At 49.2% G+C, this 17,484-nt stretch overlaps 4 non-coding genes across 4 annotated transcripts; all 4 read right to left on the minus strand.

Annotated features, from left to right (window-relative positions):
- Window positions 1-3,310: 3,310 nt before the first annotated feature.
- Window positions 3,311-3,383, minus strand: TRNAR-CCU (transfer RNA arginine (anticodon CCU)). The gene has a single exon. It is a non-coding gene; the product is annotated as a tRNA-Arg (tRNA).
- A 468-nt stretch (window positions 3,384-3,851) lies between these two features.
- TRNAI-UAU (transfer RNA isoleucine (anticodon UAU)) lies at window positions 3,852-3,944 on the minus strand. Its single transcript is given in 2 exon segments — window positions 3,852-3,887; window positions 3,907-3,944. It is a non-coding gene; the product is annotated as a tRNA-Ile (tRNA).
- Window positions 3,945-8,144: 4,200 nt separating this feature from the next.
- TRNAR-CCU (transfer RNA arginine (anticodon CCU)) lies at window positions 8,145-8,217 on the minus strand. The gene has a single exon. It is a non-coding gene; the product is annotated as a tRNA-Arg (tRNA).
- Window positions 8,218-8,338: 121 nt separating this feature from the next.
- TRNAI-UAU (transfer RNA isoleucine (anticodon UAU)) lies at window positions 8,339-8,431 on the minus strand. Its single transcript is given in 2 exon segments — window positions 8,339-8,374; window positions 8,394-8,431. It is a non-coding gene; the product is annotated as a tRNA-Ile (tRNA).
- Window positions 8,432-17,484: the final 9,053 nt, after the last annotated feature.

Consider the following 17,484-nt stretch of genomic DNA (forward strand, 5'->3'; position numbering starts at 1 on the left):
CCCCATACGGAATACTGGCCCCCATATAAGACCCCATACGGAATACTGGCCCCCATATAAGGCCCCATACGGAATACTGACCCCCATATAAGGCTCCATGCGGAATACTGACCCCCATATAAGGCTCCATGCGGAATACTGACCCCCATATAAGGCTCCATGCGGAATACTGACCCCCATATAAGGCTCCATGCGGAATACTGGCCCCCATATAAGGCTCCATACGGAATACTGGCCCCCATATAAGGCTCCATACGGAATACTGGCCCCCATATAAGGCCCCATATGGAATACTGGCCCCTATATAAGGCTCCATATGGAATATTGGCCCCCATATAAGGCTCCATAAGGAATACTGGCCCCCATATAAGGCTCCATACGGAATACTGGCCCCCATATAAGGCTCCATACGGAATACTGGCCACCATATGGAATACTGGCCCCCATATAAGGCTCCATACGGAATACTGGCTTCCATATAAGGCTCCATACGGAATACTGGCCCCCATATAAGGCTCCATACAGAATACTGGCCCCCATATAACGCTCCATACAGGATACTGGCCCCCATATAATGCTCCATACAGGATACCGGTCCCCATATAATGCTGCATGCAGGCTGTTACCCCCCACATAATGCCCCATACAGGCTGTCCCCCCCTTATAATGCTCCATGCAGGCTGTTACCCCCCACATAATGCCCCATACAGGGCCCTCCCTTTTAATGCTCCATGCAGGCTGTTACCCCCCACATAATGCCCCATACAGGCTGCCCCCCCCTTATAATGCTCCATGCAGGCTGTTCCCCCCCACATAATGCCCCATACAGGCCCCCCCTTTTAATGCTCCATGCAGGCTGTTACCCCCCACATAATGCCCCATACAGGCTGCCCCCCCCCCTTATAATGCTCCATGCAGGCTGTTCCCCCCCCACATAATGCCCCATACAGCCCCCCCCCTTTTAATGCTCCATGCAGGCTGTTACCCCCCACATAATGCCCCATACAGGCTGCCCCCCCTCTTCATAATGCCCCATGCAGGCTGTCACCCCTCCTCTTTATAATGCTCCATGCAGGCTGTCACCCCTCTCTTTATAATGCCCCGTGCAGGCTGTTCCCCACCTTATAATGCCCCATGCAGGCTGGTCCCCACCTTATAATGCCCCATGCAGGCTGTCACCCCTCCTCATTATAATGCCCCAAGCAGGAATCCCCCCCTCTTTATAATGCCCCATGCAGGCTGTTCCCCACCTTATAATGCCCCATGCAGGCTGTCACCCCTCCTCTTTATACTGCCCCATGCAGGCTGTCACCCCTCCTCTTTATAATGCCCCATGCAGGCTGTCACCCCTCCTCTTTATACTGCCCCATGCAGGCTGTCACCCCTCCTCTTTATAATGCCCCATGCAGGCTGTCAGCCCTCCTCTTTATACTGCCCCATGCAGGCTGTCACCCCTCCTCTTTATAATGCCCCATGCAGGATGTCCCCCCCTCTCTTTATAATGCCCCGTGCAGGCTGTTCCCCACCTTATAATGCCCCATGCAGGCTGGTCCCCACCTTATAATGCCTCATGCAGGCTGTCACCCCTCCTCATTATAATGCCCCAAGCAGGAATCCCCCCCTCTTTATAATGCCCCATGCAGGCTGTTCCCCACCTTATAATGCCCCATGCAGGCTGTCACCCCTCCTCTTTATACTGCCCCATGCAGGCTGTCACCCCTCCTCTTTATAATGCCCCATGCAGGATGTCCCCCCCTCTCTTTATAATGCCCCGTGCAGGCTGTTCCCCACCTTATAATGCCCCATGCAGGCTGGTCCCCACCTTATAATGCCCCATGCAGGCTGTCACCCCTCCTCATTATAATGCCCCAAGCAGGAATCCCCACCTCTTTATAATGCCCCATGCAGGCTGTTCCCCACCTTATAATGCCCCATGCAGGCTGTCACCCCTCCTCTTTATACTGCCCCATGCAGGCTGTCACCCCTCCTCTTTATAATGCCCCATGCAGGCTGTCACCCCTCCTCTTTATACTGCCCCATGCAGGCTGTCACCCCTCCTCTTTATAATGCCCCATGCAGGATGTCCCCCCCTCTCTTTATAATGCCCCGTGCAGGCTGTTCCCCACCTTATAATGCCCCATGCAGGCTGGTCCCCACCTTATAATGCCCCATGCAGGCTGTCACCCCTCCTCATTATAATGCCCCAAGCAGGAATCCCCCCCTCTTTATAATGCCCCATGCAGGCTGTTCCCCACCTTATAATGCCCCATGCAGGCTGTCACCCCTCCTCTTTATAATGCCCCATGCAGGATGCCCCCCCTCCCCTCCCCTCTTTATAATGCCCCATGCCTCCATACATTAAAAAAAAAAAAAATCAAATACTCACCTCCCTTCTCCTCACCTGCTACCTGCTGACCGCTGCCTGCTGCCCGCCGCTCGGCTCCGAACTCCAGCGTTGTCGGCGTCTTCCCGCTCAGCGCTCCCTGTGACGGCTCAGGGGAGGGCGCGGTGTAAAGACGTCACCGCGCCCTCTGACCTGAGACGTCACAGGGAGCGCAGAGCAGGAAGACAGCTGATCTGCGGAGGCACGGGGAGAGGTAAGTATCGGGCTGCCGGGGCCCTGAGCAAGCGGCGGAGAAGGGCGGGCACTGACACCGCTCTCCTCCGCCCATAGCCCAGCGGGGTGCGCGACCGCCAGTGGGCCCCTCTGCCTGCTCAGGGCCCCGGCATTTGCCCGGGTGCACCGGGTGCTGACGCCGGCCCTGCCTAGACCCTGTGTTAACAGCTGTGTACAGAGGTGCTATCAGTCATTATAACCCTACCTCTGATATTAAGAAAACGGCTTTAGAAGGACAGCCCCAGTAGCCAGTGTGAAAATTGCAAGATTATTAATTTTGTTTTTTAATAAAGAGCATGACATGAAAAAAATTGTCAAAAATGACATATATATATATATATACATACTTTGTTTTACATTTATTATTTTATATTTTGATATTTAAGATATTGTTTGTTTAAATGCATAGCCATAGCTTAGTAGAAAGTATACTCTTTGGTATTTGGGGAATGAATGAAGATGAAAGCAATGGACTGTGTGTTTTAACAAGATGCTATATTTTGCCTCCCTACAAAGTAGATACTACTCTGTTGCACGTTAACACTTCTCTCAGTACATGGAAATGATCTTTCAAAAAGGGCAGAGGTTTGCAAGAACTAATTTACAGGCAAACAAGACTGTATGGCAGTCAAATAGTTGTCATCTTCACCCTAAACTTTCCATGAGGTGTTGTTGAAAATGGAGCTCAACAAGCACCCCGGATGGGACTCGAACCCACAATCACTGGCTTAGGAGGCCAGTGCCTTATCCATTAGGCCACCGGGGCAGCACGAGCAAGTGTTGACATTGCGCATTGCTGTTCCCTAACAGTGAAGCGATCATTTTTGATTGAGTTCTCAAGAATGATCTTGTAAGTTTGAACTCCAACTTGAAAAGATCCCTAAGCACATGCATCTTTATTTTAGATGAGAGCAAGGGCTACCTTTGGAGGGTGGTTTTTATCTCTTAGCCAGTGTACATTATTAATGCCGATGAAGGAAAGTATATTGGACAGCCAGAAGCCTTAAAAACGAAATATATCTTCCACATTTCCCTTTCAATCACGGTACTAGATTATGGTGGGACTCACTAAACTTTTCGAACCTGCGGCAATTTAAAAAAAAAAAATACCGCAAGAAACAAATAGCTCTTTGGAATTTCTCTCTTAATCATGGGACTAGATCGTCGACGGGTTCAAGACACTTTGCCCAACTACTTCAGTAGTAAAAAATACTAAAGGAAGGCAAGAAACAAATGCTCCAGGTGAGGGTCGAACTCACAACCTCGGCATTGCTCAACAGTTACTGCTTTATAAGTACCGCGCGCTGACCGATTGCGCCACTGGAGCCGTCGTGGTAGAGCTGTACAGCATAAAGAAAGAAATAAGATCAATTTGAATGGGAATGTTTCTTCACTAAATTAACTTTTGTTGAAAACAGGTTTTGTGGGGTTTTATTGGAATGTTTTGAGAATAGATATATTAGCATAATACAATAGTTATTACAAATAAAAATTAGACATTTTAGAATTTGTACACTGGCCGCTGGGTCTTTATCAACTCAAACATTCTGTTTTTTTCAGGAAATGCACATGTGCGTTTGCTGCAATGAACAGACTTTGACACTTTATTTTGTATTGAAGCATCTAATTAGCGTGTGCACAAATTCTTAGGAATTCAGGGGCTGCAGGGTCAGCTGTGACATCACGGCCAGCTGTGACATCACCTTTTGTGATTCCTAGATCCTGTGTTAACAGCTGTGTACAGAGGTGCTATCAGTCATTATAACCCTACCTCTGATATTAAGAAAACGGCTTTAGAAGGACAGCCCCAGTAGCCAGTGTGAAAATTGCAAGATTATTAATTTTGTTTTTTAATAAAGAGCATGACATGAAAAAAATTGTCAAAAATGACATATATATATATATATATATATATATATATATATATACAGTACAGACCAAAAGTTTGGACACACCTTCTCATTTAAAGATTTTTCTGCATTTTCATGATTATGAAAATTGTACATTCACACTGAAGGCATTAAAACTATGAATTAACACATGTGGAATTATATACTTAACAAAAAAGTGTGAAACAACTGAAAATATGTCTTTTATTCTGGGTTCTTCAAAGTAGCCACCTTTTGCTTTGATGACTGCTTTGCACACTCTTGGCATTCTCTTGATGAGCTTCAAGAGGTAGTCACCGGAAATGGTTTTCACTTCACAGGTGTGCCCTGTCAGGTTTAATAAGTGAGATTTCTTACCTTATAAATGGGATTGGGACCATCAGTTGTGTTGTGCAGAAGTCTGGTGGATACACAGCTGATAGTCCTACTGAATAGACTGTTAGAATTTGTATTATGGCAAGAAAAAAGCAGCTAAGTAAAGAAAAATGAGTGGCCATCATTACTTTAAGAAATGAAGGTCAGTCAGTCCGAAAAATTGGGAAAACTTTGAATGTGTCCCCAAGTGCAGTTGCAAAAACCATCAAGCGCTACAAGGAAACTGGCTCACATGAGGACCGCCACAGGAAAGGAAGACCAAGAGTCACCTCTGCTTCTGAGGATAAGTTTATCCGAGTCACCAGCCTCAGAAATCGCAGGTTAACAGCAGCTCAGATTAGAGACCAGGTCAATGCCACACAGAGTTCTAGCAGCAGACACATCTCTACAACAACTGTTAAGAGGAGACTTTTTGCAGCAGGCCTTTATGGTAAAATAGCTGCTAGGAAACCACTGCTAAGGACAGGCAACAAGCAGAAGAGACTTGTTTGGGCTGAAGAACACAAGGAATGGACATTAGACCAGTGGAAATCTGTGCTTTGGTCTGATGAGTCCAAATTTGAGATCTTTGGTTCCAACCACCGTGTCTTTGTGCGACGCAGAAAAGGTGAACGGATGGACTCTACATGCCTGGTTCCCACCGTGAAGCATGGAGGAGGAGGTGTGATGGTGTGGGGGTGCTTTGCTGGTGACAGTGTTGGGAATTTATTCAAAATTGAAGGCATGCTGAACCAGCATGGCTACCACAGCATCTTGCAGCGCCATGCTATTTCATCCGGTTTTGTTTAATTGGGCCATCATTTATTTTTCAACAGGACAATGACCCCAAACACACCTCCAGGATGTGTAAGGGCTATTTGACCAAGAGGGAGAGTGATGGGGTGCTACGCCAGATGACCTGGCCTCCACAGTCACCAGCCCTGAACCCAATCGAGATGGTTTGGGGTGAGTTGGACCGCAGAGTGAAGGCAAAAGGGCCAACAAGTGCTAAGCATCTCTGGGAACTCCTTCAAGATTGTTGGAAGACAATTTCCGGTGACTACCTCTTGAAGCTCATCAAGAGAATGCCAAGAGTGTGCAAAGCAGTTATCAAAGCAAAAGGTGGCTACTTTGAAGAACCTAGAATATAACACATATTTTCAGTAGTTTCACACTTTTTTGTTAAGTATATAATTCCACATGTGTTAATTCATAGTTTTGATGCCTTCACTGTGAATGTACAATTTTCATAGTCATGAAAATACAGAAAAATCTTTAAATGAGAAGGTGTGTCCAAACTTTTGGTCTGTACTGTACAGTCATGGCCAAAAGTATTGAGAATGAGACAAATAGTAATTTTTCCAAAGTTTACTGCTTCATTTTTTGTAATGGCAATTTGCATATACTCCTGAATGTCAAAGAGTGATCAGCTTAACAGCAATTACTGTACTTGCAAAGTCAATATTTGCCCAGAAAATGAACTTTAACCCCCAAAACACATTCAACATCATTGCAGTCCTGCCTTAAAAGGAGCAGCTAACATTGTTTTAGTGATTGATCCATTAACACAGGTGTGGGTGTTGATGAGGACAGGGCTGGCGATCAATCAGTCATGATTAAGTAAGAATGACATCACTGGACACTTTAAAAGGAGGCTGGATCTTGGTATCATTGTTTCTCTTCAGTTAACCATGGTTATCTCTAAAGAAACACGTGCAGCCATCAGTGCACTGCACAAAAATGGCCTAACAGGGAAGAGTATCGCAGCTACAAAGATTGCACCTCAGTCAACAATCTATCGCATCATCAAGAACTTCAAGGAGAGAGCTTCCATTGTTGTCAAAAAGGCTCCAGGGCGCCCAAGAAAGACCAGCAAGCGCCAGGACCGTATCTTAAAACTGTTTCAGCTGCGGGATCGGACTACCAGCAGTGCCGAGCTTGCTCAGGAATGGCAGCAGGCTGGTGTGAGTGCTTCTGCACGCACTGTGAGGCGGAGACTCTTTGAGCAAGGGCTGGTTTCAAGGAGGGCAGCAAAGAAGCCACTTCTCTCCAGAAAAAACATCAGGGACCGACTGATATTCTGCAAAAGGTACAGGGAGTGGACTGCTGAGGACTGGGGCAAAGTCATTTTCTCTGATGAATCCCCTTTTCGATTGTTTGGGACATCTGGAAAACAGCTTATTCGGAGAAGAAGAGGTGAGCGCTACCACCAGTCTTGTCTCATGCCAACTGTAAAGCATCCTGAAACCATTCATGTGTGGGGTTGCTTCTCAGCCAAGGGAATCGGCTCACTCACAGTCTTGCCTAAAAACACAGCCATGAATAAAGAATGGTACCAGAATGTCCTCCAAGAGCAACTTCTCCCAACCGTCCAAGAGCAGTTTGGTGCCCAACAATGCCTTTTCCTGCATGATGGAGCACCTTGCCATAAAGCAAAGGTGATAACTAAATGGCTCATGGAACAAAACATAGAGATTTTGGGTCCATGGCCTGGAAACTCCCCAGATCTTAATCCCATTGAGAACTTGTGGTCAATCATCAAGAGACGGGTGGACAAACAAAAACCAACAAATTCTGGCAAAATGCAAGCATTGATTATGCAAGAATGGACTGCTATCAGTCAGGATTTGGTCCAAAAGTTGATTGAGAGCATGCCAGGGAGAATTACAGAGGTCTTGAAGAAGAAGGGGCAACACTGCAAATATTGACTTGCTGCATTAACTCATTCTGTCAATATAACCTATTGGTACTCATAATATGATTGCAATTATATTTCTGTATGTGATATAAACATCAGACAAACACTAATAAAAACCAGAGGCCAGCAGATCATGTGAAAATATAATTTTGGTGTCATTCTCAAAACTTTTGGCCATGACTGTATATATATATATATATATATATATATATATATATATATATATATATATACACATACTTTGTTTTACATTTATTATTTGATATTTTGATATTTAAAATATTGTTTGTTTAAATGCATAGCCATAGCTTAGTAGAAAGTATACTCTTTGGTATTTGGGGCATGAATGAAGATGAAAGCAATGGACTGTGTGTTTTAACAAGATGCTATATTTTGCCTCCCTACAAAGTAGATACTACTCTGTTGCACGTTAACACTTCTCTCAGTACATGGAAATGATCTTTCGAAAAGGGCAGAGGTTTGCAAGAATTAATTTACAGGCAAACAAGACTGTATGGCAGTCAAATAGTTGTCATCTTCACCCTAAACTTTCCATGAGGTGTTGTTGAAAATGGAGCTCAACAAGCACCCCGGATGGGACTCGAACCCACAATCCCTGGCTTAGGAGGCCAGTGCCTTATCCATTAGGCCACCAGGGAAGCATGAGAAAGCGCTATGGAATTTCTCTCTTAATCATGGGACTAGATCGTCAACGGGTTCAGGACACTTTGCCCACCTACTTCAGTAGTAAAAAAATACAAAAGGAAGGCAAGAAACAAATGCTCCAGGTGAGGGTCGAACTCACAACCTCGGCTTTGCTCAACAGTTACTGCTTTATAAGTACCGCGCGCTGACCGATTGCGCCACTGGAGCCATCGTGGTAGAGCCGTACAGCATAAAGAAAGAAATAAGATCAATTTGAATGGGATTGTTTCTTCCCTAAATTAAATTTTGTTTAAAACAGGTTTTGTGGGGTTTTATTGGAATGTTTTGAGAATATATATATTAGCATAATACAATCGTTATAAAAAATAAAAATTTGAAATTTTAGAATTTGTACACTGGCCGCTGGGTCTTTATCAACTCAAACATTCTGTTTTTTTCAGGAAATGCACATGTGCATTTGCTGCAATGATCAGACTTTGACACTTTATTTTGTATTGAAGCATCTGTGTCACCCCAGGCCTGGATGCCACAAATATTAAAGGCTGTGTCTGAGGGCAGGAGGTAGGCTCCCTGGTCAGGGACCATTAGCATGCAGCACCTCCTGTCCCAGGCCAGTAGGGGGAGCAGGCTGCCCCTATAAAATCTGGAACTGGGGCAGGGTTAGAGAGACCATAACCCACTTCTGAAGTGACCAGAAGGGTTCCTTAGAGGAAGGGACAGGTCAGCAGCAGCTGAGGAGTCCGTGAGGCAGAGGAGAGACTGCGAGCCAGGGACAGAGGCGACGAGAGCCGATCCTGGCTGAATCACCACCGGACATTGGGGTCCGAGGCTGTCAGGGTTGCAAGCCCAGCAGCAGAGAACCAACCCGCGAGGGATTTCAGATCCCTTGGCCTAAGAAGCCTGGAGGCTCCGCCACACAGAGGGACCAGTACAGCAGGAGAAAGCAAAAGGTACCTAAGGCCCGAGTCGCAAGCCATACAGGCAAAGTACACGGCCAGCTCAGGGACGTGGGCTATTACACCAAGAAGAGGGGGATAGTCAGAAAGAGCATAGAGAGAACGGTAGGCCTACACACTCACTCTGACCAGTGGGGCTCGCCCGAATGCTCTCAGATACCCAGGCCCACTCCTATCCGGTACTCCTGTTGGGTCAGTATTAACATCTGCAATAAAAACCCTGGACTGTTTGAAGAGGACTCTGAACTCTTACTATTGCGGCCTGCACTATCACCCCCAGCATTCACCTACACAGCCCTGAGGCTACACTCTTCCCATGGGGAGTTATCCTACCCCTGTGCTGCACACCAACACCAGCCTCAGTGGTCTGCCTTGCAGCGGCGGTTATCCCTGACCGCAATCCACGGGTGGCGTAGTCGGACATTCACAAAACACTGATAAATAGACTGCCACCATTTGGTCTGACCACCCTGAGCCATGGGATCGGGTTGCCACTACTACCCCCAGCATCGTACAGAAGCCCGGTTCCGGGTACCCCACGGCCCAGGGGGCGAGTCAGCTTTGGCGTAGTCGGCAGGATTGTGACCAACCTGTCACAAACGGGTATTGCGTGCCTGAAAAAGACTTTATACTTACCTGAGTGAAGTTTTCCGCCATTCGGGGCCATCTCCCGCCAATCGGAGCCGTTTCCCACCATCGGGCGCCATCTTCGGGACGCCGCTCGGGATGAAGAGGGGCGTGGACGTCAAAACCGCGCGAGACCTGAAGCCCCGCCCAACGCTGAGACGCTGCGCAAGGTCCTGGAAGGAGATGTAGCGGACGCCGACGTCATCACCGAGAGACGCAAGGTTCTCGCCCAGAGCATCGCGAGCGGAGTAGCGGCCTACAGAAGAGGATCGCCGGAAGGTAGGCCACGGTTAACTAGGGGGGAGGAAGATGTCGGATGCGGAGGGACCCTCTACCACCAGCGTAGCCGCTGCAGCTATGATGCCGTTTTCCATGCCCTATATCCCCGGAGCGGCCTGGCTGCCACAGTATGCCGGCGAGTCGCATACCTTGGGCGACTTCAAAGAAAGGCTGTATAGCCTGTTCAAAGTTTACCCCCTGACAGAAGAACAGAAAGTAAGCATACTGATAGGGCAGTTAACTGGTGCAGCCCAGCGGGAGGTAAAGTCTTGGACAGCTGAGGAGAAAAGGACTGTAAGGGGGGTTCTGACCCGTCTACGGGACACCTTTGACACCTGTACCTCAACAGAGATCAAAATGTGGTTCTATGGCTGTAAGCAGTGAGCCCAAGATAGTATCAGAGACTATGCCTTGAACCTGCAAGAAGCTCTGGGAGCAATCAAACAAGCTGACCCTGGCAGCGTGCAGGATACCGATAAACTGTTGACTGATCAGTTCATAGACGGTCTGCTGTCCAGCGTCCACAGAACCCAACTGCGCCTCATGGCCCTACAGAACCCTGATTTGACTTTCGCACAGTTCAAAGATAGGGCCATCCGGGTGCTCTGAGAACCCGCAACAGGTGGCGCTGTAGTTTCCCAGCGCCCTGCCATCACTTACCACCAGGAGGCAGCGCCCTACCCTGCAGACCTTGTGGGGGCTGATACGCAGGCACTAAACCCATCCCCGCCTGCAAACCTGCACCATCAGGTCCAAGAACTAACAAAGAGTGTTGCTGCATTGACCAGGACCGTACAGTCGTTACAGATGGACCCGTCAGGACCAATCAAGCTGGCTTCCAGTCCGGAGGATGTCCCGTGGCGTCGACAGAGGAGGATCCCATCATTCAGAGGGAGGCCCGCCGATCGTTACACGGAGGATGAACAGCCGATTTGCCGCCGTTGCAGCCAGCCGGGACACGTAGCCAGGTACTGTACTTTAAATGGGTCCGACCTGGGGCAGACGGCCAACCCCCAGGCATTTTCTGTCAAAATGGGAAAGAAAAAGGATGTGTCGACTGCTGAGAAGCAACAAATTGTGGAGTGTTTAGGTCAAGGCATGACTACAATCAACATTGCCAAGACACGTCATCCTGATCATCGCACAATCAAGAAGTATGTAGCTGATTCACAGTACACACGTGTGCGTGCTGATAAGGGAAAATTGAGGACTCTTTCCTACAGGCAATTACGTCAGGTTAAAAGAGCAGCGGCAAAAAAGCCTTGTCATAGCAGCAGACAAGATTTTGAAGCTGCTGGTGCCTTCAACGTCCCCCGAACAACAAGATGCAGGGTCCTTCAGAGGTTTGCAGCTGTGCGTAAGCCATCCTGTCGACCTCCTCTATCCACTGTACACAAGCAGAAACGGCTCCAGTGGGCCAAACAATACATGAAGACTGACTTCAAAACTGTTTTGTTCACCGATGAGTGCCGTGCAACGCTCGATGGTCCAGATGGATGGAGTAGAGGATGGCTGGTTGATGGACACCCCATGCAAACATGGCTACGGCGCCAACAAGGAGGAGGTGGAGTAATGTTTTGGGCTGGAATCATGGGGAGAGATATTGTCAGCCCCTTTAGGATCCCTGAAGGGGTAAAGATGAACTCCATAATGTATGTGGAGTTTCTCAAACAGCACTTCCTGCCATGGTTCAAGAAGAAGAACCGTGTATTCCGCAGCAAGATCATTTTCATGCATGATAATGCACCGTCTCATGCTGCACATAACACATCAGCATCTCTGGCTGATATGGGCATAAAAGGGGACAAACTTATGGTGTGACCCCCATGCTCCCCTGACCTCAACCCCATTGAGAACCTCTGGAGCATCAAAAGGAGTGTCAATAATGGCGGGAGGCAGTTCACATCTAAGCAACAGCTCTGGGAGGGTATTCTGTCCTCATGCAAAACAATTGAAGCAGAAACCATCCAAAACCTGACAAATTCAATGGACGAGAGAGTTCAGAAGCTCCTTTCGAACAAGGGGTCCTATGTGCAAATGTAACATCACCTAGAATAAAGTTTTGAGTTTAAATCTGTTTGATTTCAGTTTCTAATAACCTGCTAATGCTTATAATTTCAAAAATGACCATTTTTTTGTTCTTTGATCGAAGAGTGTGGGGGATCTAAGAGTGTGGCAACCCAGTAGTCAGGATTATTTCGAATTCTGACAATCTGAGGGTCATGTTGCAGGTAGTGCAGCAAGAAGGCACTCATGTGTCTTGCGCATCTAGGAGCCCCAAAATTATTTTCCAGGCTAGATGCAGCTAAAAATTATTATTAATTTGAAAGCTGGTGGAGCTAAGTATAGATGGCCTAATAGAATCAGTACTGCAAACTGCTACAAGGCCAAAATTATTTTACAGGCAAGATAGAGATAAACATGATAATTAATTTGAAAGCTTAAAACGGTTGGTGAGGTGATTTTACCAAATCTTCAAGCTTTTACTCTCCCCAGGATGACACAGGGGTAGAAAAGTCCTTGCGGATCCATGATGTGAGTCTGTCTACATTGTCAGTGGAGAGCCGCGTGCGCTTATCTGTCAGCACACCACCAGCAGCGCTGAAGACACGTTCAGAGAGAACAAAAATTAGTAATAATTTGAAATCTGGTGGAGCTTAGTATAGATGGCCTAATAGAATCAGTACTGCAAACTCCTACAAGGCCAAAATTATTTTACAGGCAAGATACAGATAAACATGATTATTAATAATACTGTTGTACAAAAAAAAAAAAAAATTCTGGCATGGACTTTAACCCCTTTACAACCTAAGGTGGTTTGCACGTTAATGACCAGGCCAATTTTTACAATTCTGACCACTGTCACTTTATGAGGTAATTACTCTGGAACGCTTCAATGGATCCCCCTGATTCTGAGATAGTTTTTTCGTGACATATCGTACTTCATGATTGTGGTAAAATTTCTTCGATATCACTTGCGTTTATTTGGGAAAAAAACGGAAATTTGGCGAAAATTTTGAAAATTTTGCAATTTTCAAAATTTGAATTTTTATGCCCTTAAATCAGAGTGTAGCATCGGCGTCTCTGCCCCGTTCTAGGCAGAGACGCCGTCCCTCTCACCTCCCCGCTCCTGGCGCGGCGTCCTCCAGCGCTTCTCTCCCCGCTGCTTCCGGCACGCGCTCCTTCCCCGGCAGTGTGCTTAGGGCGCGCGCGCTCCCCCTCTCTTAAAGGGACCGCGCGCGCCGTCCTAAGGAGTCCCCGGCCAATTGCCAGAGGACCTCCCATATAAAAGGCACCTCCTCCAAAATGGAGGTGCCTGAGCAATGTTGTAGCACTGTTCACTACTCTGCTTCAGCCCTCAGGTCCCATTGCCAGTTACCTGCCAGATTCCTGCCAGTCTGCTGTCTAATTCCTGCCTGATATCCTGCTACCTGCCTGCTAGCCTGAGGTCCGATGGTCTGCCCTCCAACTTCTGTCAGTCTGTCTAAGGACCAGCTTGCCCGCTCACCTGGGAGCGCACATCTTCTACCTGCCTGCTTGCCTGAGGTCCGACGGTCTGCCTTCCAACTCCTGTCAGTCTGTCTAAGGACCAGCTTGCCCGCTCACCTGGGAGCGCTCATCTGCTGCCTGTCTGCTAGCCTACCAGGAGGCTCTGCCGTCACGTGCTGTGACCACCCGCCTGTCCAGAGACTCCTGCCCGCTCACCTGGGAGCGCTCATCTGCTACCTGTCTGTTGGTCTTCCTGGAGGCTCCGCCGTCACATGCTGTGACCACCCGTTTATCCAGAGACTCTCGCCTGCTCACCTGGGAGCTCACGTCTATCATCTGCCGCCACAGGTCGTACCAATCCTTTACCCAGAGACTGCCCCGGTCACTTGCCGTGACCTCCTGCCCGTTCATCCAGAGACTGCCCCGGTCACTTGCGGTGACCTCCAGCCCGTTCATCCAGAGACTGCCCCGGTCACTTGCCGTGACCTCCTGCCCGTTCATCCTGAGACTGCCCCGGTCACTTGCCGTGACCTCCTGTCCGTTCATTCAGAGACTGTCCCAGTCACCTGCTGTGACTGCCTGCCCGTCTACCCTGGTCGCCACCCGCTCCCTTACAAGGACCGCCCCCTTGTATAGTAGCTCAGAGGTTCCGCCTCCCAGACCCGTTACAGTTTGCTCGGGCCATGGAACCCGGTGGCACCCAAGCTCCCTCGCTCTCGGACCTGTGTCATGAACTGTCCCGTCAGAGGTCCCAACAGGAGTCCATCCTGGGTCACCTGCGGAATGTCAATTCTCACCTGGACACTCTGACTGCTCTGCCTGCAACCACCGCCAGTGCCATGACTCGCAATCCGGCAGCTCCACTGCCCACTAATAACATGGTATCCTACCCCGGACCCCGGCTTTCTGCACCTCCTCGTTTCGGAGGCGACTCCGCCCAGGCTCGGGGCTTCATAAATCAGTGCACCCTGCACTTTGAACTCCTGTCTCACCAGTTTAACTCCGACCGGGCCAAAATTGCCTTCATCATGTCCCATCTCACCGGGGAGGCCCTGGCCTGGCTAAATCCTCTATGGGAGAGAGGAGACCCCCTGGTGTCCGACTTGCCTGCCTTTCTCACGGCTTTCCGGAAAGTCTTCGACGAACCCGGACGGAAGACCTCATCCGCATCATCTCTGCTACGCCTCCGTCAGGGAAGTCTCACCGTGGGCCAATATGCCATACGGTTCCGTACCCTTGCCTCGGAGCTGGCCTGGGATAATGACGCTCTGGTTTCCGTCTTCTGGGAGGGTCTGTCCGGCCGTATTAAAGATGAACTTGCTGGTCGGGACATTCCTACCACTCTCGATGACCTTATAACTCTTGCCACCCGGATTGACCTGCGGTTCCAGGAGCGTGCCAAAGAGGTCACCCGTGAGAGGAGGGTTCCACGTCTAGCTCCTACTTTCCAGAAACCCGTCACTCCCTCCATCTCTCCTCAGCTACACTCTCCTGAGCCTATGCAGGTCGACCAGAACAAGATGGTCGGTTCTCACCAAGAATCTCGCCGAGCCGAGGGAAGCTGTTTCTATTGTGGCAGTATGAAGCACTTCATCCGTTCCTGCCCGGAAAAACCGGGAAACGCCAGTGTCTAGGACCACTCGGAGAGGTCGTCCTAGACAAAAGTAAGCCCTCTCCGTCTCTGACCTTACCGGTCTCTATTGCTTGGGGAGAGAACCGTCTCTTTGAACTCGCCCATCTGGATTCTGGAGCTGCTGGAAACCTCATCTCCCAGTCTCTGGTAGAGAGATACCATATTCCCACCAAGTCCTTGGCTGAACCATTGTCAGTCGCCTCCGTGGATGGAAGACTTCTCTCGGAGACCATCCTGCTCGTCACCGAACCCATAACCCTGCAGGTGGGAATGCTGCACTCTGAGGAGATCTCATTCCATGTGCTGTCCGGACTTTCTCACTCCCTGTTGCTAGGTCTACCTTGGCTCCAGACACATGAACCCGTATTGAACTGGCGGTCCGGTGAAGTACTCCGATGGGGTCCTGACTGCCATAGGACCTGCCTGGTCCCGGTCCGTCCACTTCGCCCTCAGCCTACTCCAGCTAACTTACCTGGTCTCCCGGCTCCCTACTGGCCCTATGCGGACGTCTTCGGTAAGAAGGAAGCTGAGACGTTGCCACCCCATAGGCCATACGATTGCCCGATCGACCTGGTACCTGGCACCACTCCTCCCCGTGGGCGTATCTACCCGTTGTCTGCAGCCGAGACCCGAGCCATGTCTGAGTACATTGAAGAGAATCTGGCTAGGGGATTTATCCGAAAATCTACCTCCCCGGCTGGAGCCGGATTCTTCTTTGTCAAAAAGAAAGACGGCTCGCTACGTCCCTGTATTGACTACAGAGGACTCAATCTCATCACGGTAAAAAACAAATATCCCCTGCCACTCATCTCCGAATTGTTTGACCGTCTCAAGGGCGCCAGGATCTTCTCCAAGCTGGATCTACGAGGAGCGTATAATCTGGTCCGTATCCGTCAAGGAGACGAGTGGAAGACGGCATTCAATACCCGGGACGGTCACTACGAGTACCTTGTGATGCCCTTCGGTCTCTGTAATGCTCCCGCGGTCTTTCAGGAACTAGTCAACGACATCTTCCGTGACCTCCTGTACTCCTGCGTAGTGGTATACCTGGACGATATCTTGGTCTTCTCTCCGGATCTCCCCACACACCGGAGGGATGTTCGTCAGGTCCTGCTTAGGCTTCGGCAGAACCACCTTTACGAAAAATACGAGAAGTGCCTCTTCGATCAGACCTCCCTTCCGTTCTTGGGCTATGTCATCTCCCAAACAGGTCTGCAAATGGATCCCGAGAAGCTCTCTTCCGTTCTAAAATGGCCTCGTCCTGAAGGTTTGAAGGCGATACAGCGATTCCTGGGCTTCGCTAATTATTATCGTCTTTTCATCCCACACTTCTCGTCTCGGACTGCTCCCATATCTGCACTTACCCGTAAGGGGGCTAACCCCAGGACATGGTCGCCTGAAGCCGAGGAGGCCTTCCTTTCCCTAAAGAAAGCCTTCACCTCTGCTCCCGTCCTGCACCGTCCGGACTGTAATAAACAATTCTACCTGGAGGTTGATGCCTCCTCCTCCGGAGCCGGAGCGGTGCTCACCCAGAAGTCTTCTACCGGGAGAATGGTAACGTGCGGCTTCTTCTCCAAAATCTTCTCGTCGGAGCGCAACTACTCCATTGGAGACCGGGAATTGCTAGCCATCAAATTGGCACTGGGAGAGTGGCGCTATCTGCTTGAAGGGGCTCTCTACGCGGTAATTATCTACACGGATCACAAAAACCTGGCATATCTCCAAAATGCCCAGAGACTCAATCCTCGCCAGGCCCGGTGGTCGTTGTTTTTTGCCCGCTTCGACTTCATTCTTCATTTCCGTCCGGCGGACAAGAACGTCAAAGCTGATGCCTTGTCCCGGTCCTTCTTGTCCTCCGATCAAGAGGAGGAACCTACGCACATCATCGACTCCTCCAAGGTGATGAATGTGGCCCCCTTGGATCTGACTCGTCTTCCACCCGGTAAGACGTTCGTAGCTGTGCCAGATCGGGAGAGGGTTCTTCGCTGGGGACATTCTTCTAAACTAGCTGGCCATGCTGGCCAAAAGAAGACCTTCCAACTTATTACCCGGCATTACTGGTGGCCTACCCTGCGTAAGGACGTGGTAGACTTCGTCGCGGCCTGTTCATCCTGTGCCCGTAACAAAGTTCCCCGACATCTACCTGCCGGCCATCTCCTGCCCCTTCCTGTACCTGCTGCTCCTTGGCAACACATCGCTATGGACTTTATCACCGACCTTCCAGTTTCTGCCGGTTGTACTGTCATTTGGGTTGTCGCTGACCGTTTTTCTAAGAT

The sequence above is a fragment of the Phyllobates terribilis genome, unplaced genomic scaffold (assembly GCF_046119375.1).
Source record: "Phyllobates terribilis strain yellow unplaced genomic scaffold, ASM4611937v1 Scaffold_11__3_contigs__length_659146591, whole genome shotgun sequence".
Taxonomy (NCBI): Eukaryota; Metazoa; Chordata; class Amphibia; order Anura; family Dendrobatidae; genus Phyllobates; species Phyllobates terribilis.